The sequence below is a fragment of the Adiantum capillus-veneris genome, chromosome 6 (genome assembly GCF_014529385.1).
Source record: "Adiantum capillus-veneris isolate H3 chromosome 6, ASM1452938v2, whole genome shotgun sequence".
Classification (NCBI taxonomy): domain Eukaryota; kingdom Viridiplantae; phylum Streptophyta; class Polypodiopsida; order Polypodiales; family Pteridaceae; genus Adiantum; species Adiantum capillus-veneris.
This window is the reverse complement of record NC_140936.1, coordinates 64,092,860-64,113,280: the sequence shown is the minus strand read 5'-3', so window position 1 is coordinate 64,113,280 and position 20,421 is coordinate 64,092,860.

The window sequence follows — 20,421 nt, the reverse complement described above, 5'->3', positions numbered from 1 at the left end:
GACTGTCGTCCTTGTACCTGTCTCTCGTCTCTGACTGAAGGTGTGACATTGTGACACAAGTCACGCCCAAAATCCAGCCATTCAAGACTGGATCATACCCCTTGCCAGCGTGTACTCTCTGTGAATGGCATCGACAATGTAACTCTTTCTTTCATCATCTTGATTATCACAAATCTCCATCATAGAGTGGCCAGACTAAACGGTATAGAGCTGCCGAATCCTCTATCGCATGGCCATTCAGACCCTATCCGCCACAACAGCTCCATCCCTGCTCTTGTACACCTTGCTAGGATCATGCTCGTGTGATCCCCAGGTGTACGTGGTGTGCCAATCGGTGAACTATCTACTGAATAAAGTGGTGGATGCTCTCTCGGTGGTGTGGATGCATCGATAGAACCGCTACCTCAGCAACCACTACCTCCAGAACGACGCCTACCTCGTCTTGAAAATGAACCACCCATTGGTGTAGGGGGCACGCTCGACTGAGGTGTGGGGCGGATCGGTGTAGGAGGCACATTAGTCCTAGGCGTAAGGGAGGCCGTAGTAGGTCTAGAGGAAACAGCTACCCAAAGGTTCCATGCGTAACTAATCTGCTCTGGTGTGAACTGTGTCAAAAAGGAGCTCATCTTCTCGGGTGACATGCCGACCAGAGTGACAGAAAAACTAAAACTAGGAGAGTATGTATCATCGTCATCATCCATGGCTACAGATACACAAATAAAACAGATAAAATGTGTTTGTTTATGAGAGAAACGCTTAAGCAATACAAATAACAAAAATAATGAAGCTACAACACAACTCAATGAATCTATCCAGTATTGTAGACTAATAAAAAGAGTTTTACAAAAGAGTTCCTAGCAAAAATCAATAGTTAATCTCTCATCTTCTATGAGATCTGATGCACCAAAGATGTCTATCTCAATCTGTACTTCTGCATCTTCGTCATCAAACTCCACCTCTTTGTCGCTCTCCGCATCAACTTCAGTATTTGAAAGCTCATCTCTAGGTTCAAGCATATGCTCACCACTGACCTCCAGCTCAAAATCCAAACTTATATCATCCGTCGTCCCTACACTTTGTTCATGAATTAGCCCTTTGACCTCAACTTCCAATCCTTCACACACTTGCTTGCTCCATGGAGCAACTTGAACAACATAGAGCCAACGCGGTTTAGACAGATATTTGTCATCATTTTCTCTCCATAGTGGATCTAGTGAGAGCACAAATTGTTCACAATGGTGCGGAAGTACGAATGTATCCCGCGCATATGTCCGCACCCGCTTAGAGTTCACTTGAATCAATCCACTCTTGTCTTTGCATACAGTTGCATTAGGGCCACTGGTGATAACGTTGAACCACTTGACATATCAAACTTTCTAAAGCTAATCTTCAAGATGTCTTGGATGTAGCCAAAGTATTCACGCTGGCTAGTCTCTGTGTTCTCATCCATGGCTGCTCCTACTTTCTTGGACGAAGCTTTTCCTAGCACCACTGTCGAAGGTGACCCTTTGTTCGTTTATCCATTGCACTCTAAAGTGTTTCCCATGCGACCACAAAGCTCCATATTTGTGATACTACAACCACAAAATTGAAAAAAAGTTAAAGTTATCAAAGTAATGTTATCATGTGGAGCTTGAAAAGGAAGTTGTGAAAATTTTCATGCCAATCTCAACCCCTTGACATCTCCTCTTCCTCTTCAGTAATCAACACTCCATTCCTCTTTGCCTCTGAGATTGTCGCATCTAACCACCGCCCAGTTGGAAAGTCACGCAATTTTTGAACATGATCTGGAAAAGGAAGATTTCTAGTGGCACGATTGCGCTTGAATTGCAGGCAATTTGTCAAGCGTTGTTGCTTTTTCCCTTCTTACCTCTCTAGCCACTTTTGCATGATGTGTGAGTTGAGAAGGAAAAATCTCATAACCTTTTCTCGCATTGTGATGTCCATCTTCCTAATGATGCCTTGTCCCTGCGGCTCATCCCCTGTCACCTTGACGTTAACCTCAGTAGTCAACATTCGGGGCATCTTTGGATCAATTGAGCCCAAAAATTAACTGATGAGGACAAGAGACTCTTGTACAAGCCATCCTTCGGCCTTGCTACCCTCAAGGCGAGCCCTTTGACGAACGAACTCCTTTAAAGTCTTCATAAATCTCTCCAACAAGAACATCCACTTGCTATGAACTACCCCAGCAACTGCAACTTCATCGACCACATACATAAGTACATGCATTTAGATGGTAAGAATGTTTGTTGGAAAGTACTTCTCCACCATACACACTACTTCAATAGCATTTAAGCGTGCTGCATTGATGTTGTCTTCTTTTATCTCTTTTGAACTGATCCAACGTACCAACTCACTGATTTTGTAGATTGTTCTTCTAATGTCATGTATTAAACAATCCTTTATGGCAATTGGTAAGATAAACTGTAAAAATTTGTGCCAATCGTGTGACTTAAGACCACTAAGATTTTCATCTCTTGTAAAAGCCGTTTTCAAACATTGCATGTACCCAGTGGGAGTCTTGAATGAAGATATAGTCTTCTTCACTTGTTGCTCTTTTGCACGACTCAAAACCCATGGAACTTTTTGGTATAGCAAACTTTCCATTGGGTTTAAGTCAAGGCCACATATCTGGCATTCAACCCACAAATTGCAGGTCATATCTTTGGGCCTTGCTCTCCCTTTTTCCAGTGATGGTTTTCCATATGATCTCCCCCATATTCTTGAAGATGTGAATTGGGTCAAGCAGATGATTAATCAACAGGTCACTCCAATACGGGAGTTCATGGAAGTCTTTTCATTCCAGGTGGCATGAAATCTCCCCTCTCTAGACACACGTTTTTCCAATCGCTTGCTTTCAGTGGATGCATATCATGTTTGCATATGTTTGGTCCATGTAGCTCATGTCCTTTAGGCAAAAATCTACCATGCTCCTCGTAAATTGTCTTACTCAAATGATCAGAGCGACGGAAGCCAAGTCGAGGACCACATTTCGGACATGCATGATGCCCGAGTAACTCAAGCCTGAAAAATCAAAAAATTAAAATATAAAAGCGTTGGCATAGCCAGGAATAACATGTATGTGAGGGTTTCAAAGGCATTTACATGAACACTCACCGAAGCCTGACCAATCGTACGTGGTCCACATGAGAACGCCTTGCACATGTACATTTCATCATCCGATTGGTTGGGACATATCAACCACATCGATCCCTGTCCACAAGATTTGGAGATCTTCTATAAGTGGTGCCAAATAGATGTCCATGTTCTTTGCTTTGTACTTTCCTAGGACGATCAGTGACAAAACAGATAGCCCTTCTTGATAGCTAGCCATGGTAGAAGATTATAAGTAACCAAGCAAATAGGCCACGTGCTCCATGACAAACTTCATAATCCAATTGGGTTTACTCCGTCCATTGCCAGACCAAAGTGGATACATCGAGGCTCATTCTTAAATGTAGCTAACTTTCCTCTATGTGCTTCCATGCACAAGAGTCAGCAGGTATCCACATCACATCATCTGTCGATCTAGTATTTTAGTGCCATGTCATCAAAGAGGCTATAGACTTGCACTTGCTCTTTATTCTTGGATTGATAGGTAAGTGTCAAAGGACCTTTGCAGGGATAAATATTCCTTGTGTGTCCTCTCTATACCTGTTTGATCCACAATTGGGACACTATTCAAAATTTGCATACTCATTGCAAAAAAGTATACAATCACTAGGACATGCATGTATTTTGTGATAATTCAAGCCCAAATTAGTAAGAATCTTTTTAGCGGCTAGACGAGTAGGGGGCATGTGATTTCCTTCCGGCAAGATTTGCTCGTTGAGCAACCTGTCATTACATAAACAACTCAACCCCTTTATCACATTATTGAACTATAATTTGTACTTTGGCATGCTTAAGATACAATGTATTTACCTGAAAAACTCAGTGACGGAGGTGTCAGACCACCCGTAGACAGACCACAAATTAATCATCACCAAAGCGGTACGAAGAACTGAGATTTTTGCACCATTGTAAAGTGGCATACGTGCAAGAGTTTGCATCATCTCGCCCTCTTTATTATTGCTATCATGCCGTCGATATGGACGGGATGACTAAGGTTGGTTGGTAGTATTGCCTTGAATGTTGTCATCTTCTGATGGGATCCATGTCAAAGAACACGTCTAACATCTACTCCATCTCTACTTCTTGAAATGCCATATCAGGTATTAATTGGGTGGACTCAGTCAATGGCTGTTCGTTTGAAAATCGTCTTCTCTGGGATGAAGTTGGAGAAATATCTACTTGCGAAGGTTGATCTACTGTCTCCAGACCATGAAATCGATAACGCAGGTCTTGTAGTTGCTCTATGGGAAAGAGACCGTTATTGCGTATGTGCTGATCGCAGATTTTTTGTTTTTGAAAGATCTGATGCTTGCAATGCGCACAATGACATGCCATCCTATCATCCATACTTTATCTACCAATGATGCAACAAATAATTAAATCACTCTTGTTATAACTACGCACTACTAAATACATGATAATACATAACAACCTCACATTCTCTAGCCATGCTTGATCCCTGCACACCTCGGTCTAGAGGTGCACGAAGATTAGGACCATAGGGTAATAATCTCGTCTTTATTGGTCAATGACTATATATTAGGGTTTTTGAAGTCTGTGTGCACTTTTGAAGTCCAATTGCATTGTTTTACTTTGTTTATCAAAGTTCGTTTGCATTTTTTCTACTATTTACCGCTAGCTCTAACAACCTCACATTCTCTAGCCATGTCCGATCCTCGCACACCTCAGTCTAGAGGTGCACAAGATTAGGACCACAGGGTAATAATCTTGTCTTTATTGGTCAAGGACTATATATTAGGGTTTTTGAAGTTCGATTGCGTTATTTTACTTCATCTATCAAAGTCCGTTTGGGTTTTTGAAGTACACAAGTCATTTATGAAGCCCATTTGCATTTTTTCTACTATTTTCCGCCAGCTCTAGCAACCTCACATTCTCTAGCCATGGTCGATCCCCGCACACCTCGGTCTAGAGGTGCACGAAGATTAGGACCACATGGTAATAATCTCGTCTTTATTGTTTAATGACTATATATTAGGGTTTTTGAAGTTTGTGTGCGTTATTGAAGTCCAAATGCGTTATTTTACTTTGTTTATCAAAGTTCGTTCGCGTTTTTGAAGTACACAAGTCATTTTCGAAGTCTATTTGTGTTTTTTCTACTATTTTCCGCTAGCTCTAACAACCTCACATTCTCTAGCCCTACCCGATCCCCGCACACTTCGGTCGTGAGGCAAAGATTAGGACCACAGGGTAATAATCTCGTCTCTATATTCATGGATGCAACACACACACACACACACACACACACACACACACACACTACACACACACACACACATACACACACGTCTACATAACAATGCATGTAGAGGGTTTCAAGAGCCACCTAAACCTAAGCTGCTAACCCTAAGAATGCATATGGATTGCACACGGCTTGCCATATTTTCTTGTTACTTTGAGTATGGCCTGCCCATTTGCCTATTGATGGTTTGGGCAATCCATATGCGTTCGTGTTAGCAGAAACAATAAACGAACGAGCCATTTTTGAAGTCCGTTTGCACTTTTCTATAAAAAAATGCATACGAACTTCAAGAATGGCTTTCTATCTTTCTATTTGTGCTAACAAGGCGTTTCTGAAGTTCGTTTGCATTTTTCTCTAAAAAAGGCAACCGAACTTCAAAAATGGCTTGTACACTTGCCATTTTTATTACCACTTTGCACACTACTTGCCCTTGCACCAGATGGATGGTTAAGACAAGTGCACATGCCATTTTTGAAGCCCGTTTGCATTTTAATAAGAATGCAAATGGACTTCAGAAAAGACTTGTGCACCTATAATTTTTGCTTCGTTGTTCTGTACACGGCTTTCCATATTTGCTTGCTACTTTGCATATGGATTTTTCATTTTCCTATTGATGGTTTGGGCAAGCCATATGCGTTCTTGTTAGCACAAACGACAAGAGAGCAATTCGTTTTTAAAGTCCATTTGCATTTTTCCTTAAAAACGTCTTTCTATCTTTTCGTTTGCATATAGACTTCAAGAACGTCTTTCTATCTTTTCGTTTTTGCTAACAAGAACACATACGGCTTGCCCAAACCAAAAACAAGCAAATGGGCAAGCCATATGCAAAGTAGCAAGAAAATATGGCAAGTGTGCAAGGCATTTATGAAGTCCGCTTGTGCTTTTTCTCTAAAAAACGTAGCCGAAATTCAAAAATGGCTTGCACACTTGCCATTTCTTCTAGCCACTTTGCCTATTGCTTGCCCCAAGTGCACAAGCGGTTTTTGAAGTTTGTTTGTGTTCTTTTTGAAGTTTGAAATAGCCGAACAATTAACCCTAAGTGGGTTGAAATAGCCCAACTGCTTATCCTAAGGGAGTTGAAATAGCTCAATCGCTTACCCTACAACCAAATTGCAAACAATTAAAACCTAAGTTTCAAACCGTAACCGGACTAAAATAGCAAACGTCGCTTTACATAAGTAGCTAACCCTAAGCGGATTACTGAAACTAATACAACAATAAGCGGATTTAAAGTGCCCAAATCAAAAACCGCTAACCTATAACCTATAACCTAAACCTAAACCACTAAACCGCTAAACTTAAAACGGCCAAACATATGAAAATAATCAAATGTAATAAAAAATAATCAACACTAAAACCATCTTTATAACTTCAACATTTTTATGTACATTAACATTCATAACACCTACAATACGCCACAATTTTAAGTACAACATAAGTTTAAAATAAAATTGCATAAAAATTTAGAGCACTCACATGCGGCTTATTTGAGCAAGAAAGAGTCTTAAAAACGTCCTCAAACTTGCAAAAATGCACACACACACACACACACACACACACACACACGCTATGTTACACACACATACACTAAATTGCACAAACATACAAGGAAACTTGAAAAGAATCTCACCTTGATGATGGGGAGTAGTCCACGAGTGAGAATCTCACCTCCAGCAAGTCGTAAGGCAGCAGATCTGCAGCAAGTGAGGAGGAGGAGGACAAAAGAAGAAGCAAAGAAAAAAGGAAAATACGCAGGAAAGATCTATTGTTTTGTTTTTTGCAGGGTCCACCGATACAGGTACTGGTATACGTATCGGTATGAGCACTGCTATACGCACCAATACAAACATCTATATAGGCACCGGTATGGCCGTCGGTATGAGTGCCGAAAATTCAAATTTTGAATTTTTTTAAAACTTGGTCTCCCTCTAGACTTACCTACACATATACCAACGCTCGCCATTGACGCCGGTAATTTGACGTCAAAATTCATATGTGAAATCAATGCAACATAATAGTAACATATAATGACCTTACAAAAACCAAAATTCCAAAGAACAATTCTCTTGCGTTTACCATTCCGCACCCCATAAAGCTTTCCTTTCTTCATATAGCATATATAGATGGAATGGATATAATGTCACCCTACACATCACTTGCATAAAGTTAAAACATAAGTCTAGAAAAAACATTCAAGAATAAAAAACATAGGTTCCCATACTTACAATTTTGATATTACAAACACGTTGTTGCTTTGACTCGAAAGTAGCAAGCATGAAAAGAAGGGGTTCTCCTTTTGCAAATCAACTACTTCAACTTCCCATAGGTCAAATGATGGTGTTGAGAAAACTTTTAGATAGGTTCCAATGCCAAAAAGTGTGAAGTCTTCATATAGATTAGGACTTTCAACCATATTGGAATCTCATTCTACAACTTGTGAAAGAACTTCATGGATGCTTCCATACAACTCCACATGTGATGGATAATGTCTTTGTCGATTTGCATCTAAAGATATGTTACCCTTCATGAACGCACCATGAAAAGAAGACCTTTCAACATGCAAATGGGAATTATATTTTGGATTCCTTTGTGCATGGCGCCATTCCAAGACCTTTTCATAAACATCTTTTGCCTCCCATGCCAAATCTCCATATTCCCCAAATTTCAAGGGAAGTAATAATTTCACATTTTTTTTCGATTTGTTCAAGCAAAGCTTTTGCATCTTTGAGACTTTTACAAAGATTGATTTGGGCAAATTAACCCTCTTAAGCTCTCCAAACCCATCTTCAAACCATTTCCTAATCTCATGCAGGCTATCATTACATGATTTGTATTGCTCCTCCCAAAAGATCTTTAACACTAGAATGGTAACCTAACAGGACATAAAAGTGTCCTTTCAGGGTTTTGGGAAAAAATTTCAAAACCATAGTAGATCCACTCATTTTGAAAAATCCTTTCATGAGCTTATAGTTCAATAACTACTACATATGGAAAAAATGAGAAACTTGTAATTTTTCTCATCCCTTGGTCACTACAAGCCTCCAAAGTTGATGGACCAGTGCATTTTGCCCAAAACAGCAATTTCTTACGGTTGATTGCATATAAATAAGAGTGGAGATTTTTGTAAAACATGAGATAAACTTCCCCGTTAACTTCAATGGGTTGGTGACCAAAACATATGGTTGCTTTTACCTCACTTTTTTTTTTTGGGGCAAAAAAAATAGGTACAAAAACGTTGCATTTTTGCCATTCTGCGGACCTATCATCAAAGTTTCTATAGTCACGCTCAATACAGATACTATATACATGTTTTCTTAGTTCCCTTTGGGCCTCTGGATTCAAAAGGAGCCATGGAGCATCAAAAGGATAATGGATCTCTTACAATTGGAACCTTGGGGGCAATGATAAAGTGCTAAATACAGCAAACGTGAAAAAATTGGGTTTAGCATTATGACCTCTAGAAACCCATAGAAACTACTCAATATCTAGCCAAGTTTGTAGTCATGATTAGATATGGTCACTACCTACAAAATACACACAATTGGCCTAAGAAACTAGCAATATTGAGAAAGTTATACTTGCTACTCTAAAATGTATCGTATTCTTCAGCAATCAAAAAACTCAACCATCATCATATACTATGCTATATAGCATATTAGGTCCCCCAAAACTCAAGGAAGATTAGCTTTATGTTATACATTACACTTACACAATCAAAATTGAATTTGGATATCAAGAAAGCCACCAAAAAATTTATAAAAGTGCTAATTTTGGCCAAAAAAACAAGATAATGCAATTCTTGTAAATTGGTCATAACTTTCAATTTTAACACTTAGCTCTCTCTAGAAGCATCAAAACATGTTGAGAACTATGAAGGCCTAACCTCTAGCCATCTAAACCTCACAAACATGAAGTTTAGAGTGGTATAGTTGCCAAAAATTGAAAAAAAAACCAAAAACAGGACCCGTTTTTTCACACAGTTTAGGTTCAAAAATATTGTGCAAGAGTAAGGTTATTGGTGAGATCGATACTCAAAAAAAAATGCTAAGTTTTTTTCAGCTCATGATAAGGCAACTTTGTGGATATATAGCACCTAGAAATTCATTTTCATACTCTTCAAATAATTCAAGCAAAATGGTCACTTAACAGGACACAAAAGTGTCCAAGGACTTAAAAGTGTCCTGTTACCATTCTAGTGTTAAGAAATCTTTTCCTCTAATTGAAAATAAATGCTTTACACTTGATGGATGAAAAATGGGTTCATAGGTTACCGGAATGGGATCTGGATGTACTTGTTTGGAATATGCCTTGTTGCTTGTTGAATGTGCATTGCTTTTTTTATGTCCTCTTCTCACCATTGGTCCAATTATTGGTTGTGAAGGAGTCTTTTCAAGTTTCAAATGTATTTTCTCCACCCCAAAAGGATATTTTGATATGAGAAAGACATTATGCCAAGCTCTTTCCAACCTTCAAAAGAAGCCATATACAAAAGTGCTTTTACCATTGATGCCACTAGAAGAAATCATTTTAGAGTAACGGTTCATGTGCAAAACTCCTCTACAAATTGCACTACTTTTGAGTTTTCCCATACCATGATTGCATGGCATCCTCAACATTTTCCAACTTGCAAACATAGGAACAATAAAAATAATTTAATTGTCCCCCCCCCCCCCCTCTCTCCCTCTCTCTCTCTCTCTTTTGCATTAACCTGTTTAATTTTTAATGAGCTCATGCAATGGTTGATTTACTATAATCACCTCTCTGCCATAACAATCTCTAGTGAAGTCACCTAGGGACTGTGTGTGGCTGGAAGATGAATCCAATTCTCCAGGAGCTTCATTAAGGGTGGTCCACCACAACTATGGAGAATGGATAGCCGAGAATAAGTTATTGTGTGCCACCCTCATTTTGTTGGAAAAGGTGATCATGATCGATCAACACAATTGAAGGAGGTTGGCATTTAATACTCAAAGGGTCAGTGCCATTCAGTTGCTACGCTTGGGACATAGCACGACAACCTGTCTGAGCTAGGCGCTTGGTGGGCAGGGCCTGTATTGCAGCAATTGGTGGCGGTGGACAATGGTGCATGCAGGGGGCTGTGGACTAGTAGAGGTGACTCCACATGCACATGACCTGACCATTGAGAAGCTAACAACATCGTGCAACACGGCCAATAATTAATCCCACAATGGATGATCAACACCTGGCTTGATAACTAGTTAGTCACCCAAACTTTGTGTGCAGTGGCACGCGCAGGAGAACCAGGGAGATGATGGTCAAAAAAATATATATATATATATAGAGAGAGAGAGAGAGAGGCCAGTGGTGATAGGCACCACATGCACGTGGATTTGTGGCGATATTGTGGGAAAAGATAGGGGAGAGAAGATCGGTGCATCATGGACGAGAGTAATCTTTAATTTCAACATCATCTTCAATGAAAGTCTTGTAAGAGTTGTTTTGTACCCACCCATAGCCCAATGTTTGAAAAAGGTATGCCTCAGCTTAGCCCCGTGCTGGTTGAACCCGAGACAAGCTTGTTGTTGCAAACCATGGAAAACCGATAAAATATTGAACCAATACAAACACAACAGCAATGACAAAGAGCCTTCCAAGACTTTCTTTGGGAATGAGAGGACCAACAAGGCGTGAGATGTAGTGGTGGTGATGGTACTAGATGACAGGTGATGTGAGGCTCAACATTGACGTTAGCCGAATTTACAGATGTAAATCTAGTGAGAGCTCCACTAAGTACTTTTATATTTCTTTGGGAGGAGTGACCTCTAGTAGAGGACTTGTTACCATGAGTGCTAGAAGTTGAGTGATCCACGTGTCACCAGGGGTTACATAGTTAATAATAGAGAGATTTGGTGCGTTACTGCAATGCAACCCTAGTGCTTTTCAGTGCAAGCGTAACTCAGGGATAGCGTTCCGAGAGAGGAGCACCACACATTTTACTATTTGTAATTAATAACGTTGGAATTCTACTAAAAAGGATCATAGAGCGGAAGAAGAATCACTCAAACAAGAGAGAAGCTAGAGAATTTCCTTGGTTGACATGTATACCAAGTTGTGGAGTGCCTTATGTAGTCTTGTGGAAGCAATATACAATCAATGAGCATGAGAAGGTGTTAAATAAGCAGTGACAATCAATGAGTTTGAACAATTATTAAGTTGAAAAGCATCGACACTCAAAAAGTGACTCGATGTACACAAGATGAAGCATCTACTGCTAACGGTTGAGAAGAAAAGTTGCCATTGGATTTGATAAGAAAATGCTAAAGAAGATTGCGGAGAAACTAAGATCCACTAAGCAAGGATTCCTTTATGAGGCTTGATAATTGTAGAGAAGAAGTGTGGACTTCATGTAAGCATTCAAGTGTTATGGGAACTTAAGGTTGGGTGGGTTGCCGACAAAGAGACTCTAGGCTATTTTTATCGGATGTGCAATGACGACCTCTCTCAAGTGTCTTCGCCTATGCTTGCATCTTGAAATCTTTGAGGAAGTTTTCATCTCGGTTGTTGTATCTTGAACTTGATTGCATGATATGCCATGTTGGGTAGGGCCATGAGGATTGAGGTGATATGCCAGGTTGGGTAGGGACAAAAGGATTTAAGGTAGTCATATGCATTTGGCCATTGAGAAAGATCTCAAAAAATATGATTCGCTTAGGGATGGAACACAATCAAGGTGTGATGGTCATATGCATGCCAAGTGTAGTGATCTTGGATTAGCTTAATTGTAGAATATGCTGGGTTGATGACATTTTTAAATGGGATTGATAATTGTTTGGAGATAAAGTTGAAGTGTCTTCTTAAACATAAATTAAAGGTTGTACTTTGTAATATTTCCTAATTAGATAAAGGAAAATACTTTCAAATGACTACAACTCTAGCTTTTGAAATTTGTAATCAAAAATTGCAGACTACATATTGTTTTTCTTGGCTAAGAATTTTATAAAAGAAATCTCGATAAGTTTAAAAATAGGTTATTTGTTTGACAACAACCATGTTGAGCATATTTTAGCTCGAGGGATGCACTTAGTTCAAAGGAAGGGTATTTTTACTCCCTTTGCTTAAGTTTTCCAAAGACAGAAGGGGTGTATGTATACCTAAGTTGTGACTTATGGGTATATTTATTCAAAATTCTCAAAAACACACATCGTTATCTAGTTATTGCAATCCCATTATGGAGCTTAACCTAGTGGATTCACTTCACATATCCTTCCTTGTACCTTGTTTGTAGTCCTACTCTTAGGGGAAAGAATAGTATGAATATTGCTGGTGAGTTAATTTGTGACAAAGTAGTCAAAAGTTAGGAAGCTCAATGCCATTCCACGTGGTTAGTAGCTTTTAAAATGGTAGGATTTGTTTAATATAGCTCACATGCACTTTGTACTCAAAGCACTCATGATGGTGCTAAGCAGCTCTCTCTCTCTCTCTCTCTCTCTCTCTCTCTCTCTCTCTCTCTCTCTCTCTCTCTCTCTCTCTCTCTCTCTCTTCGTGTACAACTTATATTGTATACAATATACGGAGCGCACATAGTTCTTGGTCTCCATTTCCATGGCTTGCTGAATATCTTGTAAGCAACACCTATTTTATATCCACAAATCAAGGATAGGAAATCTATTGGCAAATCCAGGAAAGATGCAATATTTGGTACACAAGTCAAGCATAGGCATGAAGGGTATGATGAGGAGTCAAAGCAAGGAGTTTTTCTTTTCTATCTGGACTAAAAGCATGTGATGAGAAGAAGGATTTGTACCAGGTCAGAGCTCCACAATAGTTGGATGGAATACAATGGCTGGATACCTTTTGTTGGATTCAATATGAGGGCACCTCCCCAACTGCAATCATGATACTACCAACATGGGAGTGGCAAGGAAGCTCTGGGCTATTTTAACAAGATGCAAAGGGAAGGCCTTCTTCCAAATGCATTTATCCATGCTTGCACCTTGAAAGTTGGTTTCCTTATGCAACACGATGGGTTTGAGAATTCATGATGAAATTGCTAGTCATGGGATGTTGGAAGGGAATGCCATGCTTAACGATGTTTTGACTAGATGAAGTCTCTTAGAGTGCTTTTATATGTAGATATGCCAAGCAAGGGCATGCTAGGAAGCTCTAAAAATGTTTTTCTTAGATGCAATACGACTTGGGCATGTTCCTGATGACCATTTTTCTCAAACTGTTGCATGTCAGATGCATTGAATGGGAATAACATGTCTTGGAATGCATTGGTCGTGAAATACGCACCACAGGAGCAAGGCCAGAAAGCTCTAGGCCATGTTTAGCTTCCTATCCGGGGTGTGGACTCTTGGAATGCACCGTTTGCAAGATTTTCCGCATAGGGGCAAGCCAGAAAGCTCTAGTATGTTTTCAGTAGATGTGAAGCGAGGGCCTCTCTCCAGATGCAATCACCTACGCATGTATCTTGAAGGCATGTGACTCTACACAAGATGCCATATGGGCACAAAAATTCACAAAGATGCTAATGTTGAAAAAAGATGTCGGTCTTCGCATTGTCTTGGTCAATATGTATGCCAAATATGGTGCACTTGAGAAAGCACAAAAAGTTATTGAGGAGCTTCCTCTTTGGAATATGTTTCTTCTTGGAATGCGTTAATTGCGTGATGTGCGCGACAAGAGTAGGTCAAGAAAGCTCTAGGCCGTCTTCATGGCTGTTCGTTAGGGGCTGTTGAAACAAAACATCGTGCTTGATATTGCCTTGGTTGACATGTATGCCAAATGTGGTATACAAAGCACAAAAAGTTCTTTAGGAGCTACCTGTCCAGAATGTTATCCCTTGGATTGCACCGAATGTGGGATATGTCGAACACGCCCGGAGCCAAGAAGTTATGGGCTGTTTTCAGCCTCGGGGGGTGCACTATGTAATCATGTTAATGTATAACGTGAGTTCGAAAGAGGGGTTTTAAAATGCAAAATATTTACACAATTTAACAGAGATACATTAAAATAAGGAGTTTTTATATTCAATTTTGGAAAAAAATCCAAAAATAAGGGGTCATTTTGTTCATTCAGACATATTAAGAGAGGGGCTTTTTTAACTCACAACGAACGCACATTGTATAGGGGGGTGTTGAACGATGAACCCCGTGAGTTTTCAGCTGATGCAAAGTGAGTGCATATCTCCAAATGTGCAATCACCTATGCTTTCATCTTGAAGGCACATGGCAATTTGGAAGATGCTAGGATGGACAAAAGAACTCGCTCGTTAGTCAGGGGCTGTTGAAAAAAAATGTTAATATTGGCATTGTCTTGGTCGACATGTATGACAAATGTGGTAGGGCCAAGAAGCCTTTAGCAGATGCGAAGCGAAGACACATGGAACCTTTATGCTACAAAACCTTCAAATTTAGGGCACTTTTGCACGAGCAGGGGTTGACTCCAGCCTAGCGGGGGTGAGTGGGATTCGCACGCGGCGTAGTTAATAGGCATCGTTGAACAAAGAAGTGGCAATCTCAATTCTGCCGAAAACGGCAGAGTTGGCCATCCTCAGCATAGTTAACTAGCGGCGCATTCATTTGAGCACGTGGGCGTCAACAGGGACAACTCAAATTTGGCTTAGGTGCCGATTCTCATCTCTCTCTCTCTCTCTCTCTCTCTCTCTCTCTCTCTCTCACACACACACACACACACACACACACACACACACACATACACACGGCATGAGCCTATCCATAAAAAGAATAGACGGAACAAACAGCTCCCATCTCTCTCTCTCACTCTACAGCAGTATCCTAATTCGCCATGTCCCTCTGTAGTTCAACCTATTGAGCTCTCCATCAGATCAACTCTCTCTTAAGGACCTCTCTCCATCACTCCCGCAGGCCTCGACCTTCTTTGCAGAGATTCTCTCTCTCGCACCTCCTCCTAATGGCTCAAGGATTTGACCTTAACTCACTAGCCTTCGATTCCCAGGAAGATGATTTTGATGGAATGAGTTGGAACAGCATGTCACAAATGTTGTCAACCCAGTTTCCAATTAGTGGTTCCTATGCAGTGGCCGCGAGCCCCATCCGTGTGCCGTCCATGCCATCCGGTAATGCGGCTCCGTTCGTCATGTCCTCTATATCCGCCTTAGGTGGATAGCAGCCTCCAATGCCATGTCTCGCAAGAGCTCCGCCTACTTTGGTCGGCGTGGCTCCAGCGGGATACCTTCCAGTGCAAGTCCCAAGCTCTACACCCGCTACCAATAGAGCTTCCATCGAGCCTCTTGAACCGGCTCAAAAGCGCCAACGAAAGCAAGCTTCGGAGAGAGCACGTCGGGCGAAAATGGCAGCACAAGAACCTTCTACAATGCGGGACAATTGGTCCTTAGAGGAGTTTCGAACTCTCACTGAGTCAAAGCGTCGTTTGGACGAGGAGATGGCCGTGGCAAAGGGTAGGAATAAAATCCGAAGTTTGGATGAGAGGTGGCGTCGTGTTTCGACTTGGGTGCGAGAGAAGGGGGTGATCTGTACCGCCCTGCAATGTCGAGACAAGTGGGAAAATCACTTCCCCAAGTACAAGAAGGTGGCTGATTGGGATAGAGAACCACCAAGTGGGGTGACTCCTACTGGCAAATGGATTTGCAAGAGCGGAAAACACATAGCTTGCCACCATCATTTGACAAGACTATGTTCGACATTCTCGAAGCCAACTTTGGACGTGACATTCTAGTCAATCCAGGCGATGTCTTGTGCGATAGCTCGGCACAAGAAGCAGGTTGTTGTTAATCCTACTCGTCTCACTATCCTTTTGCCGGTTTTCATTTAGTGAACACTGATTACCTTTGTCTACAGGCAACTCCATTGCTCGCAAAGGAGGCAATGAAGCTAGCGGAACTCAAGGAGAAGGAGACGGACCCATAGAGCAAGACGGTAGCTCCACTGGCAAGAAACGTCGAGGCAAAGAAGCTCGTCAGTCAGCTCTTAGGTGAGATTTTACTGACATCAGTCGCAATTTAATGGACCAAATGAGCAAAACTGCAATGGAGCGAACCAAAGCACATGCGGAACAAGTTCGGGCTATGCTAATGATTCAAGAGAGGCAGATGAAAGCGGCCGAAGAGCAAGTGTAGGGCTTGCAGACGTCGATGAATAGGTTTGACGACCTCTTCGCAGCCTACTTGGCTCGCCAAGGATGAGATCTCATCTCTCATAGTAGTTGATTCTCTGTGTTTGCCTTATGCATGTTCATTTCATTAAGGCTCATTTGGTCTGCCTATGTCATTCTACTATGCTTGTAGTTGAAGATACAAAATTATTAAAAATTGGGTCCCCCCCCCCCCCCCCCCCCCGCCCCCCCACCCACTCAATACTCAGTTAGTTAACTGGTGGCTCTATTGTCAATTGCCTTTTTGGATTTCCAATTTGCAATACTACAATTGTTAGCTCATTGATGTAACATCACATTTCTTCAAGATGCTAAAGGCAGACAGTCCTGGAAAGTGAGCAATTCTAAATATTTCAAAACAAATAACATGTTTCCAATTACATAAATCTAAGAACCATGAGAATCTAAGATAGATGGAGAATTCAATAGATTTAAGAGAGTACAGTGCCATGGAGTTCATCCAAGCACATAGCCACACTTTCCATATTAATATCATTTGCTTCCGCAACACCATCTTCATTGTCGACATGATAAGCTTGTAGTGCCTTGTCCACAACATCAACTGCCAGTAGCCCATGTTCCATAGCCATGTTGTGAAAAATGCAGCACGCGGAGATAATCCTAGGTACTTTATTGATGTCAGGTTGTCGAATTGTGCCATGCAAGATTCTCCATGTGGTCTTCATGCGCCCAAATGCACGTTCCACCACAGAGCGAGTAGGTGCGTGTCAAGTATTGTACCTTGCTTGGGAGGGAGATAGTGGGGCTTGGAAGGGTATAAGTAACCAAGGAAGTTGGTAGTACCCTCCATCTCCTATAATATACTCCCTAATGCTGTATCCCAATCCCTTCATTGTTTGCATATCAAGTGGAGTGGATGGCCACCGCACGAACTCATGCAGTCGTCGATATAATGAATCCACAAATGCATCCACAATTTCTGAAACTGTTGACACACCGCATCCAAATTGCTCTGAAACAATACGCAATGAGGCCCCCGTAGCTAGCCACATGAGTGCTATCGCAACCTTCCTCTCCACCGAGAAGTACCGACCTTTAACCATGAGTAGCGACGGCGGGATTTCTCCTTGCACTAGGTCATCGTGCAAAAGCTCAGCTAGCTGGTTAAAGAGTGTTTGCGGAAAACGAATATATGACTGAAAACGCTCGTTGTCGAGCAGACACCACCGATTGTAATTAGAAAACCAGTGCAAAGACCGCGGTTTCACATACCACATGCAAGGGGAAATATCACCCCATGGAAGACGGGTTGCTTGCAAGAATAGGTTGCCGGCCACTCCAAGGAAAGTTGTGATGACTGCAACATGCATGTCTTCGTCTTCCCCTTCATCCAAATGTAACAGTAGTGAATGCAATAGTTGGGTGGATTGTTGCGAGCTTTGCAGATGAGCCTGCAACTGAATACGGCAGTGTTGAATGCTTGCCAACATGGCTGCAAGAGCTACTACTATTTCATCATGAGTGGCCATGGCCTGTAAACGAAAGAGAGAGAGAGAGAGAGAGAGAAAGAGAGAGAAAGAGGGTGAATAGTTGACTGTTTGGGGCTGCTGTGTGTTTGTGTGAGAGAGTGAGAGAGCGAGAGAGATGAATTGCAGGTTTGAGGGGCTGCTGTGAACTTATGGCCATCTAATTTTATGGACGCGGGATGGCGGGGCAGTTCAAAATCAAATTTGATTTTTCTGTTGTGGAGCGCCACTGGCTGGACCCGGTCAGCCGAGCGTCAACAGCGTCCACGTGGCGGTTTGCTAACGAGCGTGCGAACGCTGTGCAAAAGTCAGGCAGCGGGGGTGATGGGGGTTGGACTGGAGTTGAGCCGGTGGGGGTTCTACCCCAGCGTGCGGACGCGCTCTTAAATGTACTTTTGAGGAGGACCGTGGTGTTATAAAATGACTGGCAGTCTGCAATTCCTGCAGTCAGCGAGATGATTTCCGCTTGGTGTGGTGGTGAGTTGCAACGTTGATCTTGGCGTACGCAAGTTGTAGCCTCTGCGTGGCCATAAAGGAGACTCCTACGATTTTGATGGAATAGGCTAAAATGTCACTTATTATTATTAATTCTTAAGAGGCGCTTCACCATGCATAATTTGAGTAGATAAGTGACTTGGGGGTCATCGCTTAAGGAAGGAGAAGCAGAAAAGAAGTCAGGACCACAACACCAAGTACCAAAGAATCCGCAAGACTCAGCATTTTGTAGCCTCTCCCTCCATGGTTTTTCAGCCTAGATCACAAGCTTTTCTTAGCCTCATCGCCAGCGTTTTTCAGCCCTAAGCACCATCAATTTCAGCCTTCAGCATCACAGATCAGCATTTACAAATTTTAGCCCCATTATCGCCGTCAGTAGAGCAGATCACCAACACAGGATTGTTAGTGTTTTCAGTACTCAGCCTTAGCCTTGCAGTATCAGGCATCCCTAGCAAGTACCCACCAACATTCTAGCAGTACCAAGCACCTGCATCAAGTTCCCATCAGCATTGTGCAAGTACTTGCTTTTGGAAATTGAGCAAGGGGGCCCTTGAGGGTGGTGGGGACCCGACATGCTCTCTCTCTCTCTCTCTCTCTCTCTCTCTCTCTCTCTCTCTCTCTCTCTCTCTCTCTCTCTCTCTCTCTCTCTCTCTCTCACACACACACACACACACACACACACACATTGTGTTTAGTTCAGTTTCTCTTTCAAGTGAAGTGAAGTAACCTTGTGTTTGTGCAGAGTACTAGATCCGATCTAAATCCTTAAAACTCTTCCGTTGCACCCGACAACGGCACTTGCCCCAAAGACTGGCGCCCCTTTTGGTATTTCTTTATTATTGATTCGCAATGTTACAAAGCTTTGGTCTCTCCTATGCTTCTCCACGCAGTAGAATGCTAGAGAGAGACTTCTACTTACATATTTAAAGGCCCTTAGCCAAAATCAAAAGCTAAATATGAAAAGCACTTAAGCCTAAAAGCATCTGCTTTATTTATGTTTTAGGCACCTCGGTAAAGGTTCTGTAAGTTGGTTGGGGGTTAGGATTATCAATCCTATCCACTCGGTAAGACTTCATAAGTTGGGAATTCTTGTGTTTCTTCTTCTTCTTGGCTTTAGGCCATCGGCAAGGTTCTATTCCCTTGGTCGGAACTTGATGGTGCCACGCCAGTGACTTGTCTCAACTACGGTGGCTGCTTAAGGTTTATAGAGCTCTACTTGGCTTCTTTCACTGGATGTCTTCTGTCTTGGTTAAAGACCTTTATCCCGCAACGCATGCTCATGTTTGCTGTCAAACATGAGCATTAGGTTGCGTCGTAGGCCTCCCCCCTCCTCCCCGGTCCTGCTTTAGCTAAGCTTGCAGCGAACTTTGCAAGTGCAAGACCCTACATCGAGTGGTATCCGTGGAGAAATGGAAGTTTCTTGCCATATGGCAAAAGCTACAAGGCTTGTCTGGTTTCTTTGTTTGCCTTTTGTTTTGTTTTGCTGTTTAGTTTTCTTTGAGCTTGGAATTCTTGCTTTGCTATATGTGTGTGCGCGAATAGTCTTGTCATGAAACATTGCGGGTGAAGATGAAAGGTGAGGTGCTTGGAGGTATTTCCAATGGTTCCTTGTCGACAGAAGTAGATGCATGCTACATGCGAATGCGAATGCGAATGCTGAAGAGGGTTAGGGGTATCCTTTCTCCAACTCCTTCCATATCTGCATAGGAGGCAAGTAGATCTTGGTACTCAAAATCTGGATTTTCGTGGATCGATGTCGATCCTCGTTCAAAGACATAGCGATGAAGACAGGAGCGCGCTCGATGCGCGATCGACCAAGGGAGGGCTAATAAGTTCGGGGTAGGGATACAAAGATTCTTTGGGCAGAAAAAAGCTGAGAGGTTCTTGGATTCTTGGTTCTGTTGAAGTTCTTGATGGTTCTTTCCTTGAGTTCGCGAAGACGAA